Raw genomic sequence first — 13,103 nt, 5'->3', positions numbered from 1 at the left:
GAGGGGAAGGGAGAGGGGGTGGAAGAAGAGAGGGAGAGAGAGAGACTCTTAAGCAGGATCCACCGCCCAGTGGGGAGCCAGATGTGGGGTTCAATCTCACAACCCTGAGATCATGACCTGAGCCGAAATCAAGAGTTGGATGCTTAACCGACTGAGCCACCCAGGCGCCCCTAAACAACAATTTTATCAACTGTATCATGATCATCAAAAGTTACAAAAGCAAATTCTCTTTTTTCCACTCTGCCTGCCTTCCATAACTTCTATGGTTTCAATCTTGCCATACTTTTCAAAGTAGTCTCTTAAATTATATCCTTCTATATTTTCTTTAATACCACTGGCAAAAATTTTCTTCACTGTTAGATGGGAACCAGGCTTTACAGAATCTTCTCTAGAAACAGCTCTCTTTGAGGTTCCACTACATGCCCATCAACCTTGTGTGTTTGAGCACACATTGCTGCATTCACCTCTTCAACACAAGAGTAAGTCACAAAACCCAAACTCCTGTAATGTTTTGTTTGGGGGTCTCTCATCACCACACAATCTGTAAGTGTGCCCCCATTTTTCAAAATGTTCTCTTAAATTCTCCTCTGTAGTTTCAAAGCTCAAACTACCAATAAAGAGTTTTCTCAGTTGCTCTGGTTCCTTTGGATCATGGCCCTCCATTTTGAGACCAGACTTGCCTCTTCCAATTTGAGTTCAATATCATAATATTTTACAGATGAAGAAACTAGGCTCAGAGTGATTGGATAACCTTCCCCTATAATAAAAAGGAAGGCAAGCAAGAGTAATACTAGGTAGACACAACCAGCAAGTGGTAGAAGGAAATGTTGCTCTAGGTGTTTCTATCATACAATGTTGCCTAGAAATCAGACCAAAGTTCTGCCCTTCAAGAACTTTTAACTTGGAGAAGGAACCAAAATATATAGCATGTAGGGAGGAGAATCATAGTATGTAGTAGAAAGCGTGAAGAGCTATAAGACTTGTCCAGATGGCAAATTGTAGGAGTTCAGAGGAGAGCGGAAATCACTTCCAAACAGGGTGTTGTACACTTTAAATGTACACAGTGTTGTATGTCAATTATATATCAATAAAGTTCAAAACAAATCTTTGTGAAAACTAGCATTAGGCATGCTTCAGAGCTGTTGGGTGTGGAGTTGGTAGCTAGGAAGGGAAAAAAGTCATGGTGGTGAAACAGGATGGGCAGGAGCACAAAAATGAGAGTTTTGTTAGTTGGAGTGACGTTTATAAAGGAGATTTGAGGAAAATAACTTTGGAAGGAGAGATTGGGATTAAATCTTGGAGGGTCTTTGTTTGATGACCAATGAGTTGTATTCTACCTGCAGAGGGAAGCCATTGAATATTTTTCAGTTGAGAACTGACAGAAATCAGGGAAAAATGCAGGCAAAACCTGGGATTTAACTCTGAAAGTTGTGTCTCATTGGAAATTCAGATGAGGATTAAAAAATGCCGTAATTGGCCTTAAAAAAAAAAACAAACAGTGAAGAAAAACTAATCATCCCTATCCTGTTTGAGCTCAACAATGAGATATACTTGAAATTATAGAATAATGTCAAGCTCTTGCTTCAATTTTGAAGTTAGAATTATTAGCACATGTCTTACACGAATATACTTTCAACTGCCTACTTTCCCAAATGGAAAAATTTCCCTAAATATATGGCCTCTTTTTTTCATGATCATTCCCTCCTTCCCCCCACCCAGGAGAAAAAACAAATTAAATTTAAATTCTCCTTCGTGACAGAAATGACTAAGGGATAAGATTTCATCAAGTAGGATTGAGTTTGGGAGGGCCACAAGCCATTGTGATATCAAAGATTTTTTTCACCCCCTGAGAACCAATTTCTTTCCTCTAGGGCACGATATTGCCCCCATTGGGAATGCATGATATAGACCTAAGCTTGCTTTGGCATACTATTTTTTTTTAAGATTTTATTTATTTATTTGAGAGAGAGCAAGCGAGCAAATGAGAGAGAACAAGCAGGGGAGGGGCAGAGGGAGAGGGAGAAACAGACTCCCCCTGGACAGGGCTCCTGATGCGGGGCTTGATCCCAGGACCCTGAGATCATGACCTGAGCTGAAGGCAAATGCTCAACCAATTGAGACACCCAGGCACTCCTGCTAATTTGATAGACACAGTGGAAACTCTAATGTCTGGTGAAGTCTGTGTCATAGAAAGGGGAGACTGATACAACCTCTAAGCCTGGTAGGCTGACAATCGACAGAGATGCCACCTGGGAGGTTAGATGCAGAGATCACACAGAAAACCTAGCAACCATCAGGTAGGACAATCTTGTCAGAGCATCATGGTCAGTAACATGTTGGTTGATCATACTTCCCTCTAGCTATCAGTTCTTCCTATAAAATAATTTTTATTATTATTATTTTTTACTATACATTCTGCCAGGTGATGGCAGTAGAAAAGTCAAGAGAAGGCTCTATGTAGATCACACAAAACAAAACATGCAGGTGATCATCAACATAATATACTTCTGAAGCCTTGGGATTAGTTTTTCCAACCTCCCTCACTCATAATGGTGATGTTCCTTTATGTGATAGCTGTGAAAATACTCATTTTATCCAACTAGATAGATACTGTTTGGAGATACCTCAATTACAATGATTTAAAAATATAATCATCAACAATTTAAAAGATTAAAGTGGTTGAGTATATAGTTTTTAAAAGAATTTTTTGTTGGATGTGTCTATTGCTTGAAGAATGTCCTGTGTCTTTATGCCCAATGAACAACCTTCCAGAAATTCTACCACAATGCCTTCCTTTCCACTGATGAGTATGAGGGTGCTGCTTCTAGGCTGGTTTTCTACAGAACTCAAAATGCAATGGTCCTTGTGGGGGAAATGAATGGGGATGCTGTTTTACAAAGAAAAAAGAAATGAACACCTTTCCTCCCCTTTTACCACCCTTGAATATGTGAGAAAAAAAAAAAAAAAAAGCCTAGTTTTATTGTGTTATTTGTAGTTTCCCAGGAGCAAAAAAGTATTGTTTAACTTGAGGACTCTATTTTTTTTACTGGAATAACAAGATGTCACTGGGAGAACATTACTTTATTGAAAAGTGTTCTTTTGTTCGTTTTGTTTTGTTTTTTTGAGCCTGATCAGGCTAAGGAAATGGCAATACTTAAGAACAGCTATAGAGGATCATTAAGGGATTGTCTGATGTTTCTGCCAGTTCTGCTGATAACCTGTAGGCTGCTTTATTATTTAAACCTCGATAGGCTTGAAGGCTCCTTTTTCTGATACTGAGGCAACTCTTCCTAAACCACCTGAATACAAAAAGGGTTTTTTAGGTGACTATGGAGTCTTCCCTGCCAGTTCTCATGCAAAAACAGCACCTTGATTCATCCTGGGTCAGATAGGCTCCCGGTGTCTTTTAGGAGGCAGACTCTTTTGAATTGGAGAGAGTAAAGCTCTGTGGTGATATCTACTCTCTCCAGTAGGCTCTGAGCACCAAAGGCTCTAGCCATGCATGGCCTGATTGGGAGCTGTGAGGTCTCAAGGATGCTGCATATATTCCTATGACCAGGTTTTAGAATAGCACCTGTGACCCACACAGCCCATGGAATGAGAGAAATTCTGGGCTTAGCTCCAAACTTTCTATGTTGTAAACTCTCTTCAGTTTTTCCTATAAGTCATGGTCTTTATGGCCAGTGCATTTTTGTTTTTGTTTTGTGTGTGTGTGTGTATGTGTGTGTGTGTGTGTTTTGCATAGGTTTGAAACTCAGAGGGCATTGCAACCACTCACTATAATCACCATCAAACAATATTTATTAGGAAAAATCTTTCCATGGGTGTTTTACCAGATGGTCCACAAAGAGAATTATATAGGCACACCCATAATTTGGAGGGGTCTATGGAATCATTCAGGCAGGCCTTGACAAACAAATGTTAATATAAAAACAACCAGACTGATAGTCAGTCTGTCTGGGGGTGGCCATATTGGTCATTTTATTGCTGCTTTCCTTCCCGAGTGGTCGTTACCTGTGCTGTAACTGTTGCTCGATAGTTTGATTACCTTCCCTGAAACATATACATTATCTGGTAAGTCTATGTCATATCTGTTTTTAAGTGCATTTAGTAGTGCGTGGATGATGTGCCTAGTACTATAAAAACACCAGCTTTGGAAAGCTAAATTTTCACTAACAAGCTCTTCTCTCCTTGGTCCAAAAGCAACATAATATAGAACAAAGAGCAGGACCAAGAGTCAGAAATGCTGGCTCTGCCAAGCAGTGTGGCGTGTGGAACTCACCAGACTCTAGAACTGGGCTGCTGGCTCCAAGCACGGCTCTGCATTTCGCTAGCGCATGGCCTGGGGCAGGCTACTTGCTGTAAGATGGGCTATAGATAACGACTACCCCACAGGTCGAATGAGTCAACTTACATAAGGAACTTAGAAGAGTGTCTGGCTTGACAGTAAGTGCTCTAGGAAGATCTGTGATATGGCTTTCATCCTGGCTCTTTCACAGAGGAGCAAGAGGGGGAACCTCTCTGCATGTCAGTCTCATAAGAACAACGGACTAAATTCTCTGAAACCATGTAGCTTTATTGTTTGTTTCTAAATAAGTCACCTTGCAAACACCTAGAAGTCACTCAGAGTGAAGGGATCATATAATTTATCATCAAAACAGGACACTTTTCGGCTTGAATGGAGATGCTATTAATAATTAAGATCTCTGGGGACACCTGGGTGGCTCAGTTGGTTAAGCATCTGCCTTTGGCTCTGGTCATGATCCCGGGGTCCTGGGATCGAGCCCCCATCGGGCTTCTTGCGCAGCGGGGAGCATGCTTCTCCCTCTGCCCCTCCCCCACTGCTTGTGCTCTCTTTCTCTCTGTTTCTCCCTGTCAAATAAATAAATAAAATCTTAAAAAAAATTAATTAAGATCTCTGGGATACCAGGCATCAGCCAGGCCAGTGTGGTGGATCCACATACAGCAGGTAACGTCGTGAGCCATTCGTAGACTGGAGATGGGGATTCTGCCTTTCGAAATTTGAGGAGGTGGGTATATTGTTTCAAACTATAACGGTGGCATTCAAACGGCACACAACTGAAACAACAATTTCCGAAGTGTGCCCTACTGCTCCGCCTCAAACTTTTTGCAACATCGTCCTTCATTTTTTCCTGTGTCACAGGCAGAAGATCAGTATCACTAAAGAAACAGACTTGGATAGACGTAAGTTATGTGGATTTTTATTTCTGCTGAGTTTTCTGCTATAAAGCTACCTCCACTATCCCGAGAGAAGCAGTTTTCCCCATTACTGATGGAAAGTTAAGTCTCTTCATAAGGAGGATTTCCCTTCCAGAAATCCAAAACGAGAAAAAGTATCAGACAAGGCGATTTTGTGCCAGCAAACAGTCCTTTCCAAAGATTTGAACGGAATAATTTGTTTTTCATGGTTTATAAGTAGCAGATAAAACCTACATGGAAAAATGGACAAGAAGCAATGGAAAATAAGACACAGAATCTGGAATTGTAACTTTAAAAAGCAATTTGTTCTTTTTTCAGCCATGCCCAGAAATCACTTGAGGTTAACAAGTGAGTATTTCTATTGGAAGAATCAGCTACAATTAGGTCACCAACTTAGAGAAGATGTAGGCGGAAGTTTAAGTACCAAGTCTATCATTATAAAGGTACTTTATCAGCAAAACCGTCAGTCATGGATTGTTGACTTAAAATGATTAAGAGGGTAAGATATCAAAGAGGAAGATGAAGAGTTTGTGGAAAGACCCTTGTTAAGATCAGGAGCAGCTGAGGGTCTCAATATGAGAAAGTTGTACATTCCTTGGGGAGCAGGTTTTGAGTTCCTTGACTTCGACGTCAATCTGATGTGAAACAAAATAGAAACTCGCCTCCTCTTGCAGTCCTTGCTCTGGCTACACAAGCCCAGTCCACACACTTAATCTGGTGGTGACAAATGACAAATGTGTTATTGTTTAGGATGATAGAGACATGGTAATACTCTTTTGATTTCCCACTGAAAGTTGGATGTGAAAATCTCTAACAGTACTATTCAAACGTCTCATTAAACAATCAACAACAAACAAGTAAAAATCTGGAGTCCTTGGACCCAGCACCCATGGATAGATTCTGTGTGAATCATCTTAGCTCACCTGGGAATGGATTATTTTTTTTCCCTAGAAGTGTATTTGAGAGTCTGAAAAGATTTCATTGTTAATTTGGCATCCAACAGTACATTACTGATGGGTTTAATAATGACTAGATTTGACAAATCTTTGGATACATGTGAGCCATGGAATTCAGAAGAACATTATTTCCTGCTATATTAATAACTGATTTTTTTTTTGCAGTGGATTTTACTTGGTAACTCACTTGATCCATTTGGTTTGATCATTTAGGTATTTCAAGCTACCAAATAGAGCCTTAAGTTTCACAATGGCTGTGTCTATTTCCTTAGCAACCAAATGGTTCCGAGACCTGTTTTTTTGGTATCTGTAGGTCATTGCCATCAGCACAGTGGGAGCCCCCCTCTCAAACTTTTCTATTGCTTGAACAAAAACCTGAAAGGATGGGTCTTAGAACAGCTGCTGAACACATAGCTGTAATACGAGGCTGAAATGTTCATTGCCAGCAGTTAGCTGGGTGCATTCATTAGTATGTGCCCATGCTGAAGAGAGCCATGCAGACAGAAGGTGCTTCGTTTTATCTAGCAACCATTCAGTGCCCTTGTTCCATTTCCTTTACCACATGCATATTTGTGTTTATCCTCTTGATAAACTTTTTCTTTTGATAATCTTTTTCCTATCAAAGATTCAAAACATATCTTTTGCCACGTGTTAGGTATAGAGAATTCTTTTCAGGACCGACTTTTAAATCCAGTGTTCCCGTGGAACTACATTGATATCAGATGTTAGGATGTAGGAGGTTTACTATTGATGGAAGTGTAGCTCTTACGAGGATCCAAAGTCATCCCAAGGCTCAGTTATAAAATCAGAAGATACTAGGGTTTTTTTTTGCAAAAAAAAAAAAAAGAGAGAGAGAAAGAGAGAGACACTGGGTTGTGAAAGCTACCATCCACTAGACTCTTAGCCTTATTGTCAAGTTTTGCTTCTTTATGACTAAAAGAATCTAACTCATGGAAAAAAATTGATAATATCTCCATTTTTAAAAATATGACATGAATTCATAGAAGTTAAGTCCTCTCCTAAGATCTCACAGTCAAGAGGTGGTAGAATGAAGATTTGAGGACTGGTTGGCCTGTTGCCAAAGTCTAGTACACTTTATGCTGTTTCCCAAGGAACATTCTTTTCAGGAACATTCTAAGCACCTGTTTCTATGTCCTCTGTGGTTCTTTCTCCCAGCTCACAGATGTCAGGGTGCAAAGGGAGAAGGTGCTAAATGTAGATGTTGTCAACCAGCAAGTGAATGAGCTAGAATTTTTGGAGGATTAAGGCCTTATTGGACACCCAAATCACACCTTACGCATAGGTCTTGTCTCTTAATATGGCTTCCAGAAAGGTTAAGTATTAGAAGCTCTAGTGATGGTGTGAATCATAGGAAGTGCTCAGCTAAAATCCTGAATGAGTCATTCTTTCCAGAAACATTGGCATTTATTTCTTTAAAACTCTTGATAGAATTTTATAGATGGAGTAGAATAAAAGTTACTTAATATAAATGTACTACTATTAATAATGAATAACTTTCATTTTTTGACAAGTTGTTATCAACATGTTGAATTATTTGCTTATCAAAACATCCAATAGCATGCCACATGCCTTCTGGGTATAAAATAAATGCTCAATACAATAAATGCAGTGGTACATAATCTTTTAACTGTCTGATCTCACTCATACAATCTGTGTTGTGTTCTGGGTCTACAACAAACCTGGTTCTTAGAGAGCTAGCAGGTTTTAGAACCTGGATAGAGGTGGGATACATAGAACCTAGCCTGCAGTTGGATGTGGGGGTGAAGGGTGGTGGCATCAAAGTCAATTCTGAAGGTTTAACCCTGGTGACTAAGGGGCTGGTGGTGCCATTGCCAGAAAGACAAAAGTTGGAAAGTCTGAGAAAAGATGGTGAATTCAATACAGGACACATTTGCCTTGAGGTTTCTTAAGGTGACGTCCTGAGGGATGTGTTCAGGAGCCAGTTGAAGACCCATCACGACTCTGAGATGGGCTTGCCTGGAAGGCTAGCATTGCCCATCATCGGCCTCCAGGGTTCAAGGCAGGAGTAGGGAGATTCCCAAAGGAGAAAAGGTGGACCAGAAAGAGAAGAGAGTCTAGAACAGTGTCTAGGACTCATCTGGGGTAAGGGAGAGGGAAGAATAGCAGAAAAGGAATTGTGGAAAGAGTAGAAATAATAACAGACAAGAAATCGCCACAGTGTGAGGAAACAGGGCCAAGGGATGGGATGATTTTTTTTTTTTCAAAGGATGAGAGGGCTTAGACTACTGGTCCTAGAGGAGCAAATAAGTTAGCTCAATCACGCTAACTGTGCACCAGAGTGTCCCAATGAGGGCAGAAAGAAGGGAGGAAAGTGCGAAGAATCCCAGAGTTACGCACAGTCTGCCACATAGCTTATCTGTGGAAGAGACTGCCACAGTGGCTACAACACTTTGGTGTGCTGTGGAGGAGAAATGGTTTGTAAGCCACTATTTCCAAAGGAAGTGGGGCAACAGGAAGAGGAGAAGGAATTTCTGAGTGAACAAGAAAGGCATTTTAAGACAAGAGACACGGCTGGTGGAGTGAGACCTAGAGCAGAGGAGAGCTGAGAAGGAAGAGGGATGGATGAAGAGCTGACACAGCAGGTTCCAGAGGAAGCAGGAGGCTTTGAGTGGGGAGCACATTACTTGCCACGTCTCTGGAAAGGGGTGGAACAAATACAATATTCCTCAGAAAGAAGGCACATAAAGGCACAGCTAGACGACATCTCAGGAAGAAGTGAACACGTGCTTTCCTCAGTACTCACTACTCTTCTCAAGAATACAAGGGGGGAGGGTCTTCCCAGAGGAGAGGCTATCTGGGAACAGCTCCTAAAGATAGAGCTCGATAAGGTGTTTTGGATGGATAAATTGAGCATTGAATGCATAGGTTAGAATAAAATAATTTGTATCAAAGTGGTTTTGTGATTCCAACAATACTTAGAGTACTGAGAATAAAAGCAGAGAAAGTAAGTTGCAGGGTGTGTACAAGGGAAGTGACTTGCAGTAGTCATTCTGTGTGACCCAGTAGTGACAGCAAGGAACTTGGAACTCAGCTGAAAGGCAGAGGGTGTTTCATATGAATATGAGGTTGAAAGCCCTTTATTTCCCCATGGCCCCATCACAGTGCCTTTCCATAGGGTTGATGTGGGTGGGGAGTTACAGGCTATTGGTATGATGGAACCTAGAGGGTCAGGCCCATTATGGTGGGAAGATTATCAAGGGTGCTTGCCTGAGAGGAGAGGTGGCCAGAGGCATCTGGGGTCACCATGAAGGTGGCAAGTGCAGTCAGTAGGGGTGAGGATGGTAGACTGAAAGGAGTAGAAGCTGTGAATGGAGGAACATTCCAGAATGTGAGATCGTGGAGATGGTACCATTTTCACTTGGAAAGCCAGCAGCCTATGGCAAGCATTAAAACATTTCAAGGTCAACGGTGCTTTACCCCCATCCTGATTCCCTACTCCAAAGGTCGCATTTCTCTAAACACATTTAGAGAAATGTGTTTGGTGGTCTCTCTGAGATACAAATGTTTTAACCAGACTCTTTACACTGATAATTTATGTCTTTGGATGCTGCCCACTGTTTCACTTTCTAGCCCCTTCCACGTTAACTTTAACGCTCTTTTCATCAAACCCTGCCTAGCCATGTGTCACAGATGGGCACCATTCTTTTTCTCAACCATGAAAGTTGAAAGGTCAAGATTCAACATCATTCACAAAGATTTCGGTGTGTGGAGGAGGTTCCAAAATCAAGGCCAGGAATTACTAATTCCACAAGATGGGGCAGGAGGTGATGTGGGAGAAACAACAAATGAGCCGTGATCCCTAGAGTGTCCTCTGAATATTCCCGTCTACCTGGAATCTCAGAATATAACCTATTTGGAAAGAAGGTCTTTGTGGACATGATTAGTTTGAGTCATACTGGATTAAGGTGGGCTCTGAATCTAATGACTGTGTCTTTGTAAGAGGAGAAGACACACAGAGACACAGGGAGAGTGTCATGGGAAGACAGGGACAGAGCTTGGGGTGCTGCAGCTACAATCCACGGGGTATCAAGGATTGCCAGGAGCCACCAAAAGCAAGGAGAGATTCTTCTCTAGAGCCTCAAATGGGGGCATGGCCCTGCCAACACTTTGGTTGTGGACTTCTAGCCTCTAGAACTGACACATTTCTGCTGTTTTTAAACCATCCCATCTGCGAGAATTTGTTACAGCAACCCTAGGAAACCGATACAGTCTTCTGACCCTGATGACTAAGCTTTTCACTGCCCAGCTGGAAGCCTCTCCCAGGAGGCCATGTTGCCCCTGGAGCCTGTCCCAGTGTAACCGGCATGATTTAAAGTCTCGGGAAGCCTTGTCCGAGAAGGCTCCAAGCCCAGGTCAATGTGTTTCTTTGGCCCCCCCTTGTCATTACAACGTTCTGACTTACATCTTTGCTCCTTTGAACTTCAATCAATGGCCGCCCCAGGGACGTTGTTTTGACTACGCCGACGTTTTCTAAACTCCCCACTGTGTGGTTTCCAGGTCAGACAGTCAGGCTTTGTTCTGTGACTCACCGCCCAAAGAGTCAATTAAATCTCGCTCGGCTGCCTTGCGGCCTGGCTTCAGTGACTTAGCGAGAACAGGGGCATTTAGAGGGTTCCTGAGGAAAGCCAGACGTGATGGGGGGGAGGACCCAGTGCTGACAAAGGGCAGGGGACACAGATTAGGGAGCTCAGGATGGCGGTGACAAATGAAGGCACCAGGAGCTCAGCTTCCTGTCTTAGAAAGGAGCGGTGGATTCCTGACACACTATCTCTGGACCTGAAAGCGAAAGTGAGGGGCTTTGGAAATCATTCCGGAGAGGCTGCTATCAAGGGGCGAAGAGACATGTGTTAGCACCACCGTCCTTCCACCGCAGGAATGGCCAAGAATCACAGTGTGAGTCTGGCCGTGATCTTTATGGTGGGAGGCTTCCTTTGAAGTCTGACATCACTGAAAAAAATTCTCATAAAACCGAAAAGGAAAAAAAGAGTATCTCATCCTGGCTAGGAGCGCACCACAGAATATGGAAATGAGAAACAGTTATAGCTCACTGCAGAAACAGGAATGGGCAGAACTGGAAGTCCCTCGGGAAGAGAAAGGTAAAAGAAAAAGCAAGATTTCTCGAAGGGCCTGGAAAGTGCTACCTTGGTGGCAGGCTTGTTCCCAGGGGAAAAGTCCTGTGTGAGGCCAGGAGACCCAGAGAGAGGACCAGCTCCCACCCTGAGTGCCCAGGGGGGCTCTGGGCAAGTCACAGAGACTCTAGGGGACTCTAGGAATCTAGGCGATTCTCGCTGGCCCTCCCTTCCCTTGCAGGATCATGTGGGGCTTGGAGGAGACACAGCGTGTGAAATCACTCTGTACATTTCTAAGCAGCCTATAAATAAATATAGACAAGTAAGGACTGGTACCCACTGAGGCTGGTCCCAGGATGCCTTAGATATCCCGTTTACCTGCACCATGTCAGGCACCAGCTAAGTGGGGGGCTAAGAATCTCCCCAGAAGCCCAGCTCCAGGGCCCCGGTGGGTTGGGACTATTCCTTCTTCCCTTGAATCAGCGACACAGCCAGGAGGAAACAGGCAAGCACAGAGACAGAGCCTGGTGTTGCTCCCTTTCCAGAGCATCAGGAGGGCAGTCCCATGCCACACTGCCATCCCAGGGGCTGCTCCTCTGGGCCATGAGCCCAGAGGGGCCAGCACGGCACAGACCCCAGGGGAGGGGACGGCCCAGGCCCAGCCACCCAGTGTGCAGCCCTGGCCCATGCTTTTCTCTGAGCCACCGCATCACCGAGTGCTTGCAAAAATTGTGCCGTGAGCACTCACATTTCTTCCTTCGGCTGCAAGGGCCTGTCTTTTCATTTCCATCCACCAAAATTTCCTGGATGCTCTCTCTGCCATGAAGGCTGATCTGAGCCTGCCTTAGCGCATTTCATGTCCTCTGGGACACCACACCTTGTTAGTTCTGCTCACGGCTCGCATCAGTCCTTCCCTGCCCATCCGCTAACTGTAAAGCTGGGTAATGATTCCACTTAGGATGATTATTATTTGGGTGGCCTTCTTTCATGCCCTAATCTTGTCCCAGATGCAACACTCTGCATGTGATGGTTAACAGTTGGTGGATTCTGATACAGTAGCTACTAGAGGGCAGGGCAGCTTTGAGCCCCTAGGAAGGAGACCAGGGGTGTCTACCCAGGCTCTGGGGGCTCCCAGATCCTCAAAAGGGAGTGGTACCAACAGGTGTGGGTTCAAGTAAGTGGGGAGATCCAGAACACCTGTCTTTGGTGCCCTAAACTCTCCTTATACTGACCTTCGTACTCTACCTTATTTGGGGCAGCCTCTTACTTAGTTCATACTAAAGTGTAAATGACTAATGGTTTATCCTTCCCTGGGAGAGCTGCCTTCTCAGAGCTTACCTAAACTTGGAGATTAAGGCCTGAAGCTGTGCCAGAAGGTCAGTGAGAGAGGAAGCTACTTGTCTTGGATGAAGGCTTTCCCAGGCTTCTGAAATCACCCCCTTGGGCAGCTGCGTGGCATGATGTACCCTTCGATTAATGTACTTTCTCCCTGTCCAGACTGTTTAGGCCACTCTGAGGATGATCCCTTTCTCTCTGGACTCTCCTTTCCCAGCCTAACTTGAAAGACATTAAATCCACCCAAAGTGGCTTCAGGGAAAAGTATGGAAGTCTGTGGGCTGCAGGCCTGTCTGTTCTGGCATAATTTAAATGTCTTTGTGCTGTAAAAATGGAAATGTCTAATAAGAGTTCTTACTGTGCTCTTCGGCTTGCTATAGACAGTGGTGCAAAGGAAACCTCAGGGTTCAGGTTGTAACAAGGCTGCATTCCCTTCTGCAGATCCCTGGAGACTCCCTGGGTCCCACCTACCACATCTGCA

General features: G+C 43.5%; 1 protein-coding gene across 8 annotated transcripts in view; it reads right to left on the bottom strand.

Moving 5' to 3' along the window:
* RUNX1 (RUNX family transcription factor 1) overlaps positions 1-13,103 on the bottom strand; it is a 247,602-nt gene that overhangs the window by 176,024 nt on the left and 58,475 nt on the right. The window lies entirely within an intron of this gene.

Source organism: Eumetopias jubatus, unplaced genomic scaffold (assembly GCF_037043125.1).
Source record: "Eumetopias jubatus isolate StellerSeaLion01/CBP00866 unplaced genomic scaffold, mEumJub1_p1.0 scaffold_1, whole genome shotgun sequence".
Classification (NCBI taxonomy): domain Eukaryota; kingdom Metazoa; phylum Chordata; class Mammalia; order Carnivora; family Otariidae; genus Eumetopias; species Eumetopias jubatus.
This window is presented reverse-complemented; position numbering and strand designations above follow the sequence as displayed.